Raw genomic sequence first — 12,986 nt, 5'->3', positions numbered from 1 at the left:
AAAATATTGGGCAAAGTGCTGGACAAGCTGTGAAAAGATCTTGGATCCTCACTTTAGGCATACCCTTTGCTAAACATTTTTTCCTTTCTAAAATTCAACTTCTTTATCTATCAAAATGTATACCTTTGCTCTAGGTTTTTTGTTTGTTAACAACAACAAAATGATTTATGTGCAACACGGCCCAGTCTCCATCACTTCACACTAGTACAGTAGAGAAGAGTTACCCTGCAAATACCCATTCCATTCAGGGCAGAACTCCATGCATCCCAAGACAGCAGACCCATCTCCCTCAGAGACCCATGCCCAGAGCCAAGCTGAACGCACCAACAGACCAGTCACAACCATCCAGCTTCCCATCTGCAGTCTTCTACCCTCTCCACCTTCAGTCAGGCCACCTCCCAGCCTCTAAGCCACCAGGGAACTTCCTTTGTGAGGTGATTAACCCCACACAGGTATCACACAAAACAACAGATTACTCTGTGGAATTTGTTGTTGTATAGAAACGTTTAAATGACTGCCTGCTACACACACATAACCCTGATTGCAATGACCACTCTTCCTCTGTTCGTAGATGTGGCGGTTTTGAAGTGAAGTCCCCCCAGCTCCACACTCATTTCCTTATGCCCTTATTGAAGGCTCCTGTCCTCATTCAGGATAGGAAGGAATCTGCATACTTCCTCAGGCTCAGAGGCTGAGAGGAAGAGCCTGGATAGCTTAGGAAAAAATTTCCTTCCTCTGTTGCCCTAAAAGATGTTTCTGGGGATCTCTGCCAAAAAGTTTTCTGGTTCGTTCCAGAAAAGTTGTATTAGAGTTGGAGGACAGCCAAGCACAGAGGCAGACAGCCTTTCTGATTAGGTACTAAGTTTGAGGCTACAGGATGCACAGAAAAGGAGGATAAAATCCCAAGTTGCTCTCTTCATCAGCTCTGCTAGCAAGCCTCAGAAGATGGATGCTAAGAAGATCCCACCTTCCCCAAGCTTTGGTGGGACAATTCCTAAAATTCTGCTATCACGGATTGGTCGCTTTTGGCAAAGTCACAATGAAAGAGACAAGAAAATAGAAAGGGCATTTCCAAAGAAACACTTTACCTCTGAGTAGGGCCAGAACCTACTGATGCTTGGTAACAGAACTGTTTTTTTTTTTTTTTAACAAAATGAGGAGCTCATAAATGGGGGGAAAGAAGACAACAATTAAGACAAGGAACAGAACCCACAGATTGGACAGAGAATCACTGTGGTGCTAACTTTGATATTTGTTTATGGAGAAACCCTTCTCCAGTTTCTCAGGAACCCTGGGCTAGCTGCACCATGCTGTCAGTTGCATGTGCAGTCATATCCTCATTCTCCTTCTTCAAGAAACTCCCATTTGCCTCCATCAGGATGCTAATGGGAACATACAAGGGACACAGGAGGGGTGAGGGACACGCTGGTCTACCTGCTCATTAACACGGTTCTGGTTGATGGCATGATTGGTACAATTGAGACTACAACCTAGTAGTACCTGAGGGCAGGTTCCCTTACAGGAGTTTGGGGTGTAGAGATGGGGAGCAATGATCCAGTGACTGCAGCCCAGCTGGTGGAAGCTGATGTGGAAAGGGTTGAGGGACCTTGGTTAGTTTCAGGTCCTTCATGTTCCAGGGAAGGGCCAGGAACCTCAGGCATGACACTACCTGCTTTCCAGACCCTCTGCAAGAGGAATGTCCCTTTCCATGAACTCCTCCAAGCCTCTGGGGAAGTTTGGCCTTCTAGACACTTTTTGTGAGTGCTATTGAAAGAGAGTAACAAGAAGGCCATGTCACTGGAGTTCAGGAACCTCACTACCTTTTGGCTGCTGACACAGGAAGTAGAGTTGTAGAACTCAGCACTACTTGTGACTCCAGAGCCTTTGCCACATGGGTTGTGTGATATGCGTCTCTGTCCAGCTTTGGTGGTCAGGGAAACCTGACCTGTGAGGAACATCTTCCTGAAGAAGGAAAGTGGTTGGTTGGGCTGGCTCCCCTGGAGCAAAAGCTCCGCGTGGCAGAAGAGGTGGAAGTAAGCCAAGCGGTGTAGATGGCGGGAAGCCATGGTGATTCTGAATAGTTAGTATGGTTTGGTCTCAGGAAAGCTCAGGGTCTGCACACCAGAGGCTTCTGAAATGCCTTCCTGCATGGCCGAGGGCCTTACCAGGCTCTCAATGATGGTCCAGTTGTGCAGTTCTCCAGACTGTCCCAGCATGTCAGCTGAATGCCGGTACAACTCCAGCATGTACCACAAGGGACATCCTAGGACCAGTAGCTTCCTCTGCTGCTTGCCAGGGGCTTGTTCTAATAGCTTCCCAACCAGGGAAGATAGGTGCTTCAGCCAAGAGGGCAGTAGAAGGCTTCCTTACCTTTACCATTTAAACCCTCTGCTCCATAAAAAGCACCAGTCCCCAAAGGAGCCATCTACATATGCTGGGGAGGACCACCTTGAAAGGCTTGGTGTTCAGCCACATGCTCCATCCCCAGCCCAAAGGATGTCACTCTGACCCTTTCCTTCATATCCGTAACCACATCCTGGCTCCACCACCACAAAACATAGGGCAAGGAAGGAAAAAAAAAAGTGGGCAAGCAATCCCCATGTCCCTTCCTCTGGGAGGATCTCCAATGGAAGTCTCTTCCAATGGATCACCAATGGAAGTCTCTTCCAATGGATCACCAATGGAAGTCTCCTCATTTGGCCTCTTTGCATTGAAACAAACACAAATAGCAGGTGAGACAAGGCAGCATGCCTCTCCTGCTCTACTAAGCTGAGTAAGATAGTACTTACTCAGAGGCTGAGGTAATTTAAAGAGAGGAACCCATTCCAGGACCCGCTCCCTAGACTTACCCTCTAGAATGGAGAAAAAAAAAAAAAAAAGAAAATGATTTTTGTTTGTTCTTTATTGTTTTCCCCCACAGGAGAGATGGGTATGGATGGAACTTATAGCAGAGGCTTTTTTCTTTCCCCCAGCCAACACCGTGAAGGACAAAGGACACTTTATCAAGAGACTCCTACATCTTCCCAGGTGGAGTTCAGGGAGGAAAAGCATTCAAGAAGGTACAAATCCCATTACATCTGCAGCTCCAACAGGGCCACACTCTCACTGTAGCCCACGGGGTCTTTAGCAACTCATTTTGAAGGCTTAACTGAATCTCATTATGGGGCTTCTATGGTATACTGGGCTGAACCAAATACCACTCCATCCCCAAAAAGATGTTTAACTCCTCTCCCCCAGAACCTACGAATGTGACATTATTGGGAAACAGCATCTCTAATGTATTCAAGTTAAGATGAGTTCATACTGGGTTATGTTAAATTCTAAATCCATTATCACTGATACCTTTATAAGAAAAGGGGCATTTAGACACAGAGGCACACACAAGGGAAGATAGTCATTTGAGGACAGAAGCAGCAATTGAAAAGACAAAGCTATAAGCCAAGAGATGCTGAGGATTACGGAAAGCCACCAGAAGCTGGGAGAGAGGTGTGGAACAGATTCTTCTGTAGAAACTCGGAGTAGCATGGCCCTGAGGACACCTTGATTTCAGATTTCCAACCTCCAAACCATGAGAAAATTAATTTCTATTGTTTGCAATTCCTGGTTACAGCAGCTTTAGGAAACGAAACATCCAGAGAATCTGCTCTAAGCAAACAGATGGTTGTTTGCTGGTTTCCTTAATAGGTACCTGTTATCCCAGATTTTACTTTAGTGGGTTGTACCGTGACTTCAGTTTTCGGAGGGTTTCAAGAAGAGTCATGAATCCTCAGCCTTTTCAACATTGTCAATGATGTATGTGGGGGAGCTTTCCAGCTCTCTACATGTCTGAGCTGAAACTGGAATCCTCAGTTATGTTCACTCAATTTCAAAACCTTACACAAAGTTTCTTAAATAAGACATTGTACTCCAAGGCTAATTGGGAAGAGGCAAAAAGAGAAGACCTTTGGCTTCTCTAAGCGGTAATTTCTGTTTCCCAACTGCTTTCCAATCTTTTGAACCCACTCCCCTCAAAAAAAAAAAAAAAAAAAACACAAATCACAAAAAGAAAAGGTGGTACAAGAACAAAGAGCTCTATACTGTCCCACTCTCCATTGTCTGGTATGGGTGTTGAAGAAATCAGCCATCTCCTGTGGGCAAGACTATTGTGGGAAGACCTGTGCCAATATTTCTAATGGGAATAGCCCACCTTGAGACAATTTTCTTGCTAAATCCACTTACTGCATTGGGGAGTCATCATGGCAGGGAAAGCAAAGCAAAAAACCAGACGTCTATTGACGACTGAAGGTTCTTTCCAGCTGTAATTGGGACACACTATCCAGCTCTCCATTCTAAGAGATCCTGCTATAACCAAGGATTTGTACCTAAAATTTCAGAAATATTTTCCCCTCCAAGGCTTGACATTTTTAGGTGTTCTCTCATATTCAGTTAGGTTATTACAAAAGTAAGGTTGTCTTATACACTCTGATGAATTAAAATGAACTTCAATTTGGGGCATCAGGGTGACTCAGTCGGTTGAGCATCCAACTCTTGATTTTGGCTCAGATCATGATCTCACTGTTTGGGAGATCTAAACCTCATGTGGGGCTCTGCACTGGCAGCACAGAGCCTGATTGGGATTCTCTCTCGCCCTCTCTCTGCCCCTTCCTCACTCATGCCTTCACTCTCTCTCAAAATAAACATTAAAAAAATTTTTTTTTAAATAAACTTTAGCTTAATCATCTTCACACACAGCCACCCATATTCACAAACAAGATGTCTACTATCCTTCTAAAAAAGAAATGGACCTAAACACATTGAGTAATAAAACCAGGCTGTCATCTGGTGAGAATCCCCCCTATGTCCCTCTCAACCACAGCAGCAGAGGTAGAGACAGCAGTTAAAAGTGAAGGCTTTCAGGTCACACGACCTGTATTTGAGCCTCAGATTTCCACAATTAAGTTTTGAAAATCTTGCTCTTCTCATCTGTAAAATGAGTAAAATGATAGTACCCATCTCATGGATTTTATGAAGGTGAAATGAATTCATGCATGTTAAACCTTTAGAAGTGTGACTGGTACATAGTAAGTACTCAGCAAGCATTGGATGCTATTGTTTTCCTGAGGCTTGGCTGTGTGTCTATCTTCCTCATTTAAAAATCTGTCTGCCGCAGTCCTGAGTTCTCCTCCCTGCCCACTCAGATCTGGCTCTGTATTAGACACTGGCCTATGAGGGATGCTTGCCACACACAGCTGAAACAGGGCGTCTTCTCTGTCGATACTTCTCACTGTCTCGTTTAGGGAGTTGGACGCAGTCTCAGCTGCTATAAACAAGTCTGCTTTGTGAATGAGTTTCTTATTTGCTTCCTTTTACTTCTGCCTATATTTAGTTATTTCATAAAACTTCTCTGGTCTGTTGCCTTTCTGTCTCTGCATCTTTGGAATGGTCAATTTGGAGTTTTGTTGATTCATTTGAATGTTTTTCCTCATGTTTCTGATTGTTCATAATTATAGAAAATTCTGGAAAATGCAAACTGATTTATAGAAGACAATAAATACCTACCATAAATTTCACAGTGGAAAATTTATTTTCTTGGACTCATTGTTATATGCAATTTAAAACACTTGGCAATTTTGTATAATTTCTTTAAAAAAATTTTTTTTAATGTTTATTTTTGAGAGACAGAGAGAGACAGAGACAGAGACAGAGACAGAGACAGAGTGTGAGTGGGAGGGCCAGAGAGAGAGAGGGAGACACAGAATCCCAAGCAGGCTCCAGGCTCTGAGCTGTCAGCACAGAGCCAGACGTGGGGCTAGAACTCAGGAACCGTGAGATCATGACCTGAGCTGAAGTCGGATGCTCAACTGACTGAGCCACCCAGGCACCTCTATAATTTCACTTATTTTACCAGCACTGTCACTATATTACTTTTAATTGCACCATTTTAAACACTGAATTAAATTTCCTTAGGAGACATATTATAATCTACCAATGGTTTTAATTAGTAAAACTAGGAAAATATGATAAACCCTGGTATTGAGCAATGATGGGCAATTTACTTTTTGAGAAGCTGAATTTTAAAGTATTTCGGTAAAAAATTCAGCTTGCCCAGAACACCGCCTCATGTTATTTACTTTAAGCTGCTTACATTTATTGGCCATTGCACTCAGACTCTGGTTGAAGATTTCAGGCTCAAAAAGAAAAAAATAATACTTGAGATGCATGGTAAGCTATACTTAGGTTTCTTTTTTCTTTATTTCATTTTGATTACAATTTTATTTTAAGTGTGAAATGAACAGGTAAAATTGAATGTCAAGGGGTTTTTATTTTGATCTCCAACAGTAATTTTAAATTAATGAAAGATGGTCACTATTTAGTAAATAAGACGCAGAAAACATGTGGTATAGCACAAGCTGAGTTGCAAAAAGAAAAATCTGGTGTGTGTGTGCATATATGTGTTTTCATATATGTTTATTATTTTGCTTTTGCATTCATGCACACCCATACCCACACCCACAGGGATACAATGTCTCTGAAAATATTCACAAGAAACTCATCACTGGTTTATTCTACAGGAGAAAACTAGTTTTCTTTTTCTCCTTTTTTTTTCTTCTTTAAGAGAGAGAGGGCACAAATGAGCGAGGAGGAGCAGAGAGAGGAGTGAGAGAGAAGGGGAGACAGAGAAGCGTGGTTAATGTTCACCCTAAGCTGGCCTTGAACTCACCCAAAGCGGGGTTCAAGCTCACGAACTGTGAGCTAATGTCCTGAGCCAAAGTCTGATGCTTAAATGACAGCCACCCAGGTACCCAAGAAAATTAGTTTCCTAAGGAGACTTTTTATTATGTAGCCTTATATTTTTTACATTTTTATTTTGTGAATATGTTACTTCTTAAAAACCACATACAAAATAAACACTAATGAAAAGTTTTAAAGAATAAGAAAGAGCTGGGGCGCCTAGGTGGCTCAGTCGGTTGAGCATCCGACTTCAGCTCAGGTCATGATCTCACGGTTCCTGAGTTCCAGCCCCACGTCTGGCTCTGTGCTGACAGCTCAGAGCCTGGAGCCTGCTTGGGATTCTGTGTCTCCCTCTCTCTCTGCCTCTTGGCTTCTCATGCTCTGTCTCTCCCTCTCTCAAAAATAAATAAGCATTAAAAACATTTTAAATTAAAAGAAAATAATAAAGAGCTGAGTATTCTTGACAAAAATATGCATCTACGTTTGCAACTCTCTAGTACTCTGCAATAAAATAGTCAAACTGCCAAAAGAGTACCATTATTTAGGGTTTTTAATTTTACGATTATCAAACACCTCTTTAACATTTGGTAATGCCCTCTCGGAAAACGTTTTCAAGGACAAAAAAAGCAGGCATATTGGGGAAAACTATCAAATTTTTAAATTACAAGAATTGCTACAGTAATGTAAGAGGATCTTTATTAAATACCATAAATAAGATTTAGTGGCATGTCTAATGACTTCTGGAATTTTAAATTGTCTGCAACAATTGTAGTGTGGGGGTATGGAATTATTTTCAACTTCTACTGGTGACACAGTACTCCCAACAGTACTGTGGTTTGTTGCTTAAAATCATAATTGAAGAAAAGGTTAAATTTCTGTTGGATGTTAGTAAAAAGAAAGAAAGAAATTTTTTACCACTCACATTCAGACTCCCAAAATAGTATCCCTAGATTCTCTTGGAGGAGGGTATATTGAGAATCCCTGTTGTTGGAAAAAAGTAATAACTTTGGATCAACCCATTGAATAAAACATAGTGTAAAGGTTATGATGGGGCGGTAAGCCAGTATGAGGGGATCCAAAGACTTTCTACAGAAGTTATGTCTCAGCTATATCTTAAAGGCCAAGCAAGAATGTGCCAAGTGAAGGGTGTGTGGATGGCTCAGTTGGTTGAGCATTAGACTCTTGATGTGAGCTCAGGTCATGATCTCAGTGTTGTGGGATGGAGCTCTGTGTTGGGCTCCTGCTTGAGAGTCAGTCTCTCTCTCTCTCCCCCTCTCTCCCTCTCTCTCTCTCTCCCTCTGACCCCTCCCCCCCCCAAATGTGCCAGGTGAGTAAGGAAAGGAAAGAATGCGTCAGAGATGGAATGATGTGAGCAATAGCAGAAGAATGTGGAAGCCTGTGGGATTGCAACACACAGGGAACTCTCCCTCAAGTGCAGAATCAAGAGAGAATAGGGGGAGATGAGACTGGAGAGGAAGGAGAGACTATGCATTGGAGAATCCTGTGAGCATTGCTGAAGAGCTCAGATTTTATTTGGTAGCAATGGGGACTGCTGAGGTACTGAAGGGATGTTACATCGTATGATTTGTGTTTTCTGTTGAGCACTCTGGCTGGATGGATTTGAGTTGGCCGGAGACCAGAGAAGAGGCGGTCTGAGCAAACATAATTAGTAATGATAGAAGAACGCTCTTTTAGAATGAGGACAAAGAATAGTGGTAAGAAATATGTGATATGCGTGGTACGTTGGGCCATTGTTTCCTAACTTTGTGCTCTCTCTTCTTTGGAAGGACACACCTTCTATCAAGAGATAGAACAAAACTATTTTATACTGCTGTGGTGGGTTTGTGTAAAAGCCAGATTGCAAGTAGGCTGACTAGTAACTTTGAGAAGGAAATCTTACTTTGGTCAGAAATGTATCCTTAAACTAGTAATGATATCCATGTATCTCAACCACAAGCTGGTCTTAATGCATTGGAGTAGCATATTTAATGTAAAATCGTTTCCTAATTAATGGAATAGCATATAAAATGGAGATTTGTTTCCTCCATTAAAGTGCATTTATAATTTTTTAAACAAAATGTTATGGATTACTTTAAAACCCTATATATGAAATAAAATCTGTCTTCAGGCTCTTACATACCTAATATTGAATTCTTAAAACAATCGTAAAGGTAGAAGTAGCAGATGAATTCACATTCGAACTCTGACTTTAAATTTGGCATCAAATTCCATCATTCCTTCAGCTACATTACATCATATTGGTAATGGCTACGAAGTGGAATTTCAATTATGTGTGAGTAGGGTTCCATGTCTGAGTATCTCATGAGCCCATTTGATCTATGAGAATCACTTTGGAGATTATTGAAGGCAGACAAGAGCCTCTTGGCAGTAACTATCTTTTATTGCATCTGTTAAGCAGAAATTTAGGTAATCTAGTATCAAAGCATGCCAAAACGTGTTTCTAGTTCTGTTTTAAGCCTTATTATGCTTTGCCTAAAGGTTTAAAAATATTATGTTCCAGCAACACTGGATTTAATTGAAAGCTCCCTAATAAAAGAATTCAGTCAGAAGCAATTTGTAAAAGTTGCTGAGACTGTGGTGTTTGCATTTATAAGTGCCGAACTTCTGACAGAGTTTCAAGTAGAGAGCAAAGAGTAGAAAAGCCAAGAATAGGAAAAGAAACATCTCCACTCTCTTTCATAATAATTTTGTGCTATGGTATGCATTTTTTTGGTCATGACCTACCATTCAATGGCCAAAAATGCTAGAATATAGATATATGATGATGTTAATCCTTTTTTGCATTTTTTTTTAGAATGTCGATGTATTATTTTAAAAAATCCATCCATTACAATTTCCTGAGATCTACTTAAAAGAACATTTTCTGGGGTGCCTGGGTGGCTCAGTCAGTTAAGTGGCTCAGCTCAGGTCATGATCTCACCCTTTACGAGTTCGAGCCCCGCGTCAGCTCTGTGCTGACAGCTCAGAGCCTGGAGCCTGCTTCGGATTCTGCGTCTCCCTCTCTTTCTGCCCCTCTCCTGCTCATACTCTGTCTCTTTCTCTCAAAAATAAACACTAAAAAATTTTTTAAAAAATAACATTTTCTATTCTATTTAGTTCTTCATACAAGTATTTCTTAGAGTATCTGCAGTAAAGAACCAGTTTTTCAGCTTAAAAAAAATTTCTTAGGGGTGCCTGGTGGCTCAGTCGGTTAAGTGTCAGACTCTTTTTTTTTTTTTTTTAATTTTTTTTTTCAACGTTTTTTTATTTATTTTGGGGACAGAGAGAGACAGAGCATGAACGGGGGAGGGGCAGAGAGAGAGGGAGACGCAGAATCGGAAACAGGCTCCAGGCTCCGAGCCATCAGCCCAGAGCCCGACGCGGGGCTCGAACTCCCGGACCGCGAGATCGTGACCTGGCTGAAGTCGGACGCTTAACCGACTGCGCCACCCAGGCGCCCCAAGTGTCAGACTCTTGATCGGAGCCTATTTGGGATTCTCTCTCTTCCTCCCTCTCTGCCCTTCCCCTGCTCATGCTGTCTCTGTCTCTGTGAAAATAAATAAATACATAAATAAATAATTTTAAAATAAAATACATTACAATGTCAAATTACTATAAAAGTCTTAACTGCCTATTCTCAGTTTTTGAACTTATCTCATGATAGTCATAAATAGCTCATCGACTGATACATGTTCCCTAGACCACACTTTGAGTTGCCTTATGTTGCAACATCAATTTTTTTATATTTTTAACAGTTTATATAACCCATCTCATTGTTTATATGTATAGAAATCCATTCCACTTGTCACTTTTGCCTTATTTCCTTCTAATTGGGTTTAGGCAGGGGCAAGTTTTGTAAAGACGAGTCCAGGGACAATTTATCACAAGTGGACTCTCCAACTGGAGGTGGGCAAGGTATAGAATTTAGTCAGTAGAAGTGAAATGAGTACAATGCAGAAATTTGGACAAAGTGTGAAAGCCAACAAGCACTTTTTGAGAGACAGGCAAAAGAAAAAGAAGAAACTAGCAAAACAGTGGAATAATTTCCCTTCTTTGAGTTCAGAAATGAGAAGGGCCAAGGACACAATTAGACTATGACCAGAGGGAGTCTGTCCCATAACAGGTTTCTATCAGACTATTATTTTCCGAACTGGGACACATGTAACACTGGTAGTAAGCAATGATAAGTATGCTTTTATTTTTATTATTTTTGAATATTTGTAATATCAGAAAAAGCAAAGTAAGTTATCAAAATTCTGATATCATGGTGAGTATCACTTAGGATAAGTCTAAGTAGTAAAAAGAGTTGAAAAAAATAATATTTGTATAGATGTTATGCAAACACAACTGTGGAAATAACTCAATTGGGGGAGCTTTGGATTCAATACGGTTTAAACTCCTACTCAGAATAAAAATTCTATGTATTTACAGCAATTATTTTGGAGTATAATATACTTCATAGAAGTCTGGGCTCTGAGAAAATGGGTAGAAACACAGAAGACAAAAAGTGGTTTGATTACTAAGGCTGTGAAAGAAACCACTTTAAAAAATAGTGACCTAAAACAGCTGCTTTATGATGCTTATTGATCATAATCATGTGGGTCAAGAATTCCACCTGCGAGTAACCAACATGCCTTGTCTCTGCTTTCTCATTGACTGATGCCCTAGCTGGGGAAGCACCTGTACTGAGAGAGCTGAAGACCAGGAATCACTGAGAGATCTTGATATATGTGAAATACACCCACTATGGTTCAGTATGTCCAGATTGGCTGAGGGGGAGGGGAGTGGCCTGAGATGGAGGTCAATGCTGCTGGTCCCAGGACTATACCTTGGGGTGCTAACGCAGGAACACACATGTATTTTGGGTTCTCATTCATGAGAAGAATTTCAAAAATAACCCTAATTATAATCAGCTTTATATGTAATGTTTCTCTAAAAATTGCTTCAAATATTTTCTATTGGTCAATTCAAATCAAATAAGTTTATGATCAAATAGAAACTCTTTCCAGCTTTTTACTACAAACACAAAGATTGGTACTATCTGAGAGAGATCATAAGGAGATGTGAGATAAGTGAAATTAATGAGAAATGACACAATTATTATAGTGTTTACCAAATATTTGATTACTTCATTTGAATTTTTAGTTTTGAGTTTGCAAGTCTCAGGTTCTTGAGGTATGTCTTTTCCATACACTCTGGCTGGCACATTCTTAATCTCGAATCAGAGACAAACAACATTCAGGGCAGTCAACCACACACAAACATGCACACATTGAAGTTAAATTCAATGTGGCATCCTCAAGTGTGTGTGAAGAAACCATTCCAGACATTTCTATCAGAGTCCCAGCCCTTTGCTAATTTTTGAGCTCTGAGCAGAAAGGAAAAGGCACCAGTATGTAATTAGAGAAATCTATGATTTACACATTAACGAGCAAGGAAATACAACCCACAGAGGGGAGAATGAAATTGTGGCCAGCTAATAAGTGTACTTATTAAGGCTAAAGAAACAACCTATGAAGCAAATCTAAGCCTTTCCCAAACAGTGCAGGGCAATTATACTTGGCATAATTTCCACAGGGAAAATGCAGCTTTAGAAACCTAAAGCACTGAGACATGGGAGAAAGAGAGTCAGCTGAAGATACAAGTAAAACATTTCTCAGATAGATCACAGATAAGGGGAAGGATAATGGTGAGAAAAGGGAGACACGAAGGCCATAGGGAAAAGGAGAAAAATGAAATATGCTTTTAAACTTCAGCCTTCATTCTGGAAGATGATGGGAAAATTTAAATTTCAAAGTCATCCACAAGAACTTGGAGAATAACCTTGATGGAAAATTTCTAGCAGGACTACAGAGACCTTTAATGCCAAAAATCAAAAGAAGCAGATGAACAGTCCCTTGAAGAATTTATTCCTCTCCTGATGGTAACTTTGTTAACACTGACTCTTTTACTGAAATGATGAAACAAATATTATTTCTGCCTTTGAAAAGTTTCCATGGAGTAGAAAGTCTACACACACATATATGCACACATGCCGGCAGTCATGGATGCAAATTCAGAAAAATTCTGGGTCTTTTTCTCATTAAGAGCTTTGGGTTCAGATCTCAGATACTCTACTTACAAGAAGTGTGACCTTGGGCAAGATATACTTCACTGATTTGAACACTGGTTATTTGTCTTTAAAAGGGAAATGATAGTATGTATAAGCCAAGATTGTTGGAAGAATTAAATATGAGGGTATCCAACTCATAAATATATACTAGTTTCCATCTGAA

The 12,986-nt window shown here is 40.6% G+C and overlaps 1 pseudogene; it reads right to left on the bottom strand.

Moving 5' to 3' along the window:
• Positions 1-1,282: 1,282 nt before the first annotated feature.
• Positions 1,283-2,622, bottom strand: LOC121034162 (bone morphogenetic protein 15-like; annotated as a pseudogene).
• Between the last annotated feature and the right edge of the window lie 10,364 nt (positions 2,623-12,986).

Source organism: Herpailurus yagouaroundi, unplaced genomic scaffold, assembly GCF_014898765.1.
Source record: "Herpailurus yagouaroundi ecotype Mexico unplaced genomic scaffold, PumYag 159, whole genome shotgun sequence".
Classification (NCBI taxonomy): Eukaryota; Metazoa; Chordata; class Mammalia; order Carnivora; family Felidae; genus Herpailurus; species Herpailurus yagouaroundi.
Note: the sequence above shows the minus strand (reverse complement) of the source record. Positions and strands in the feature narration are given on the sequence as shown.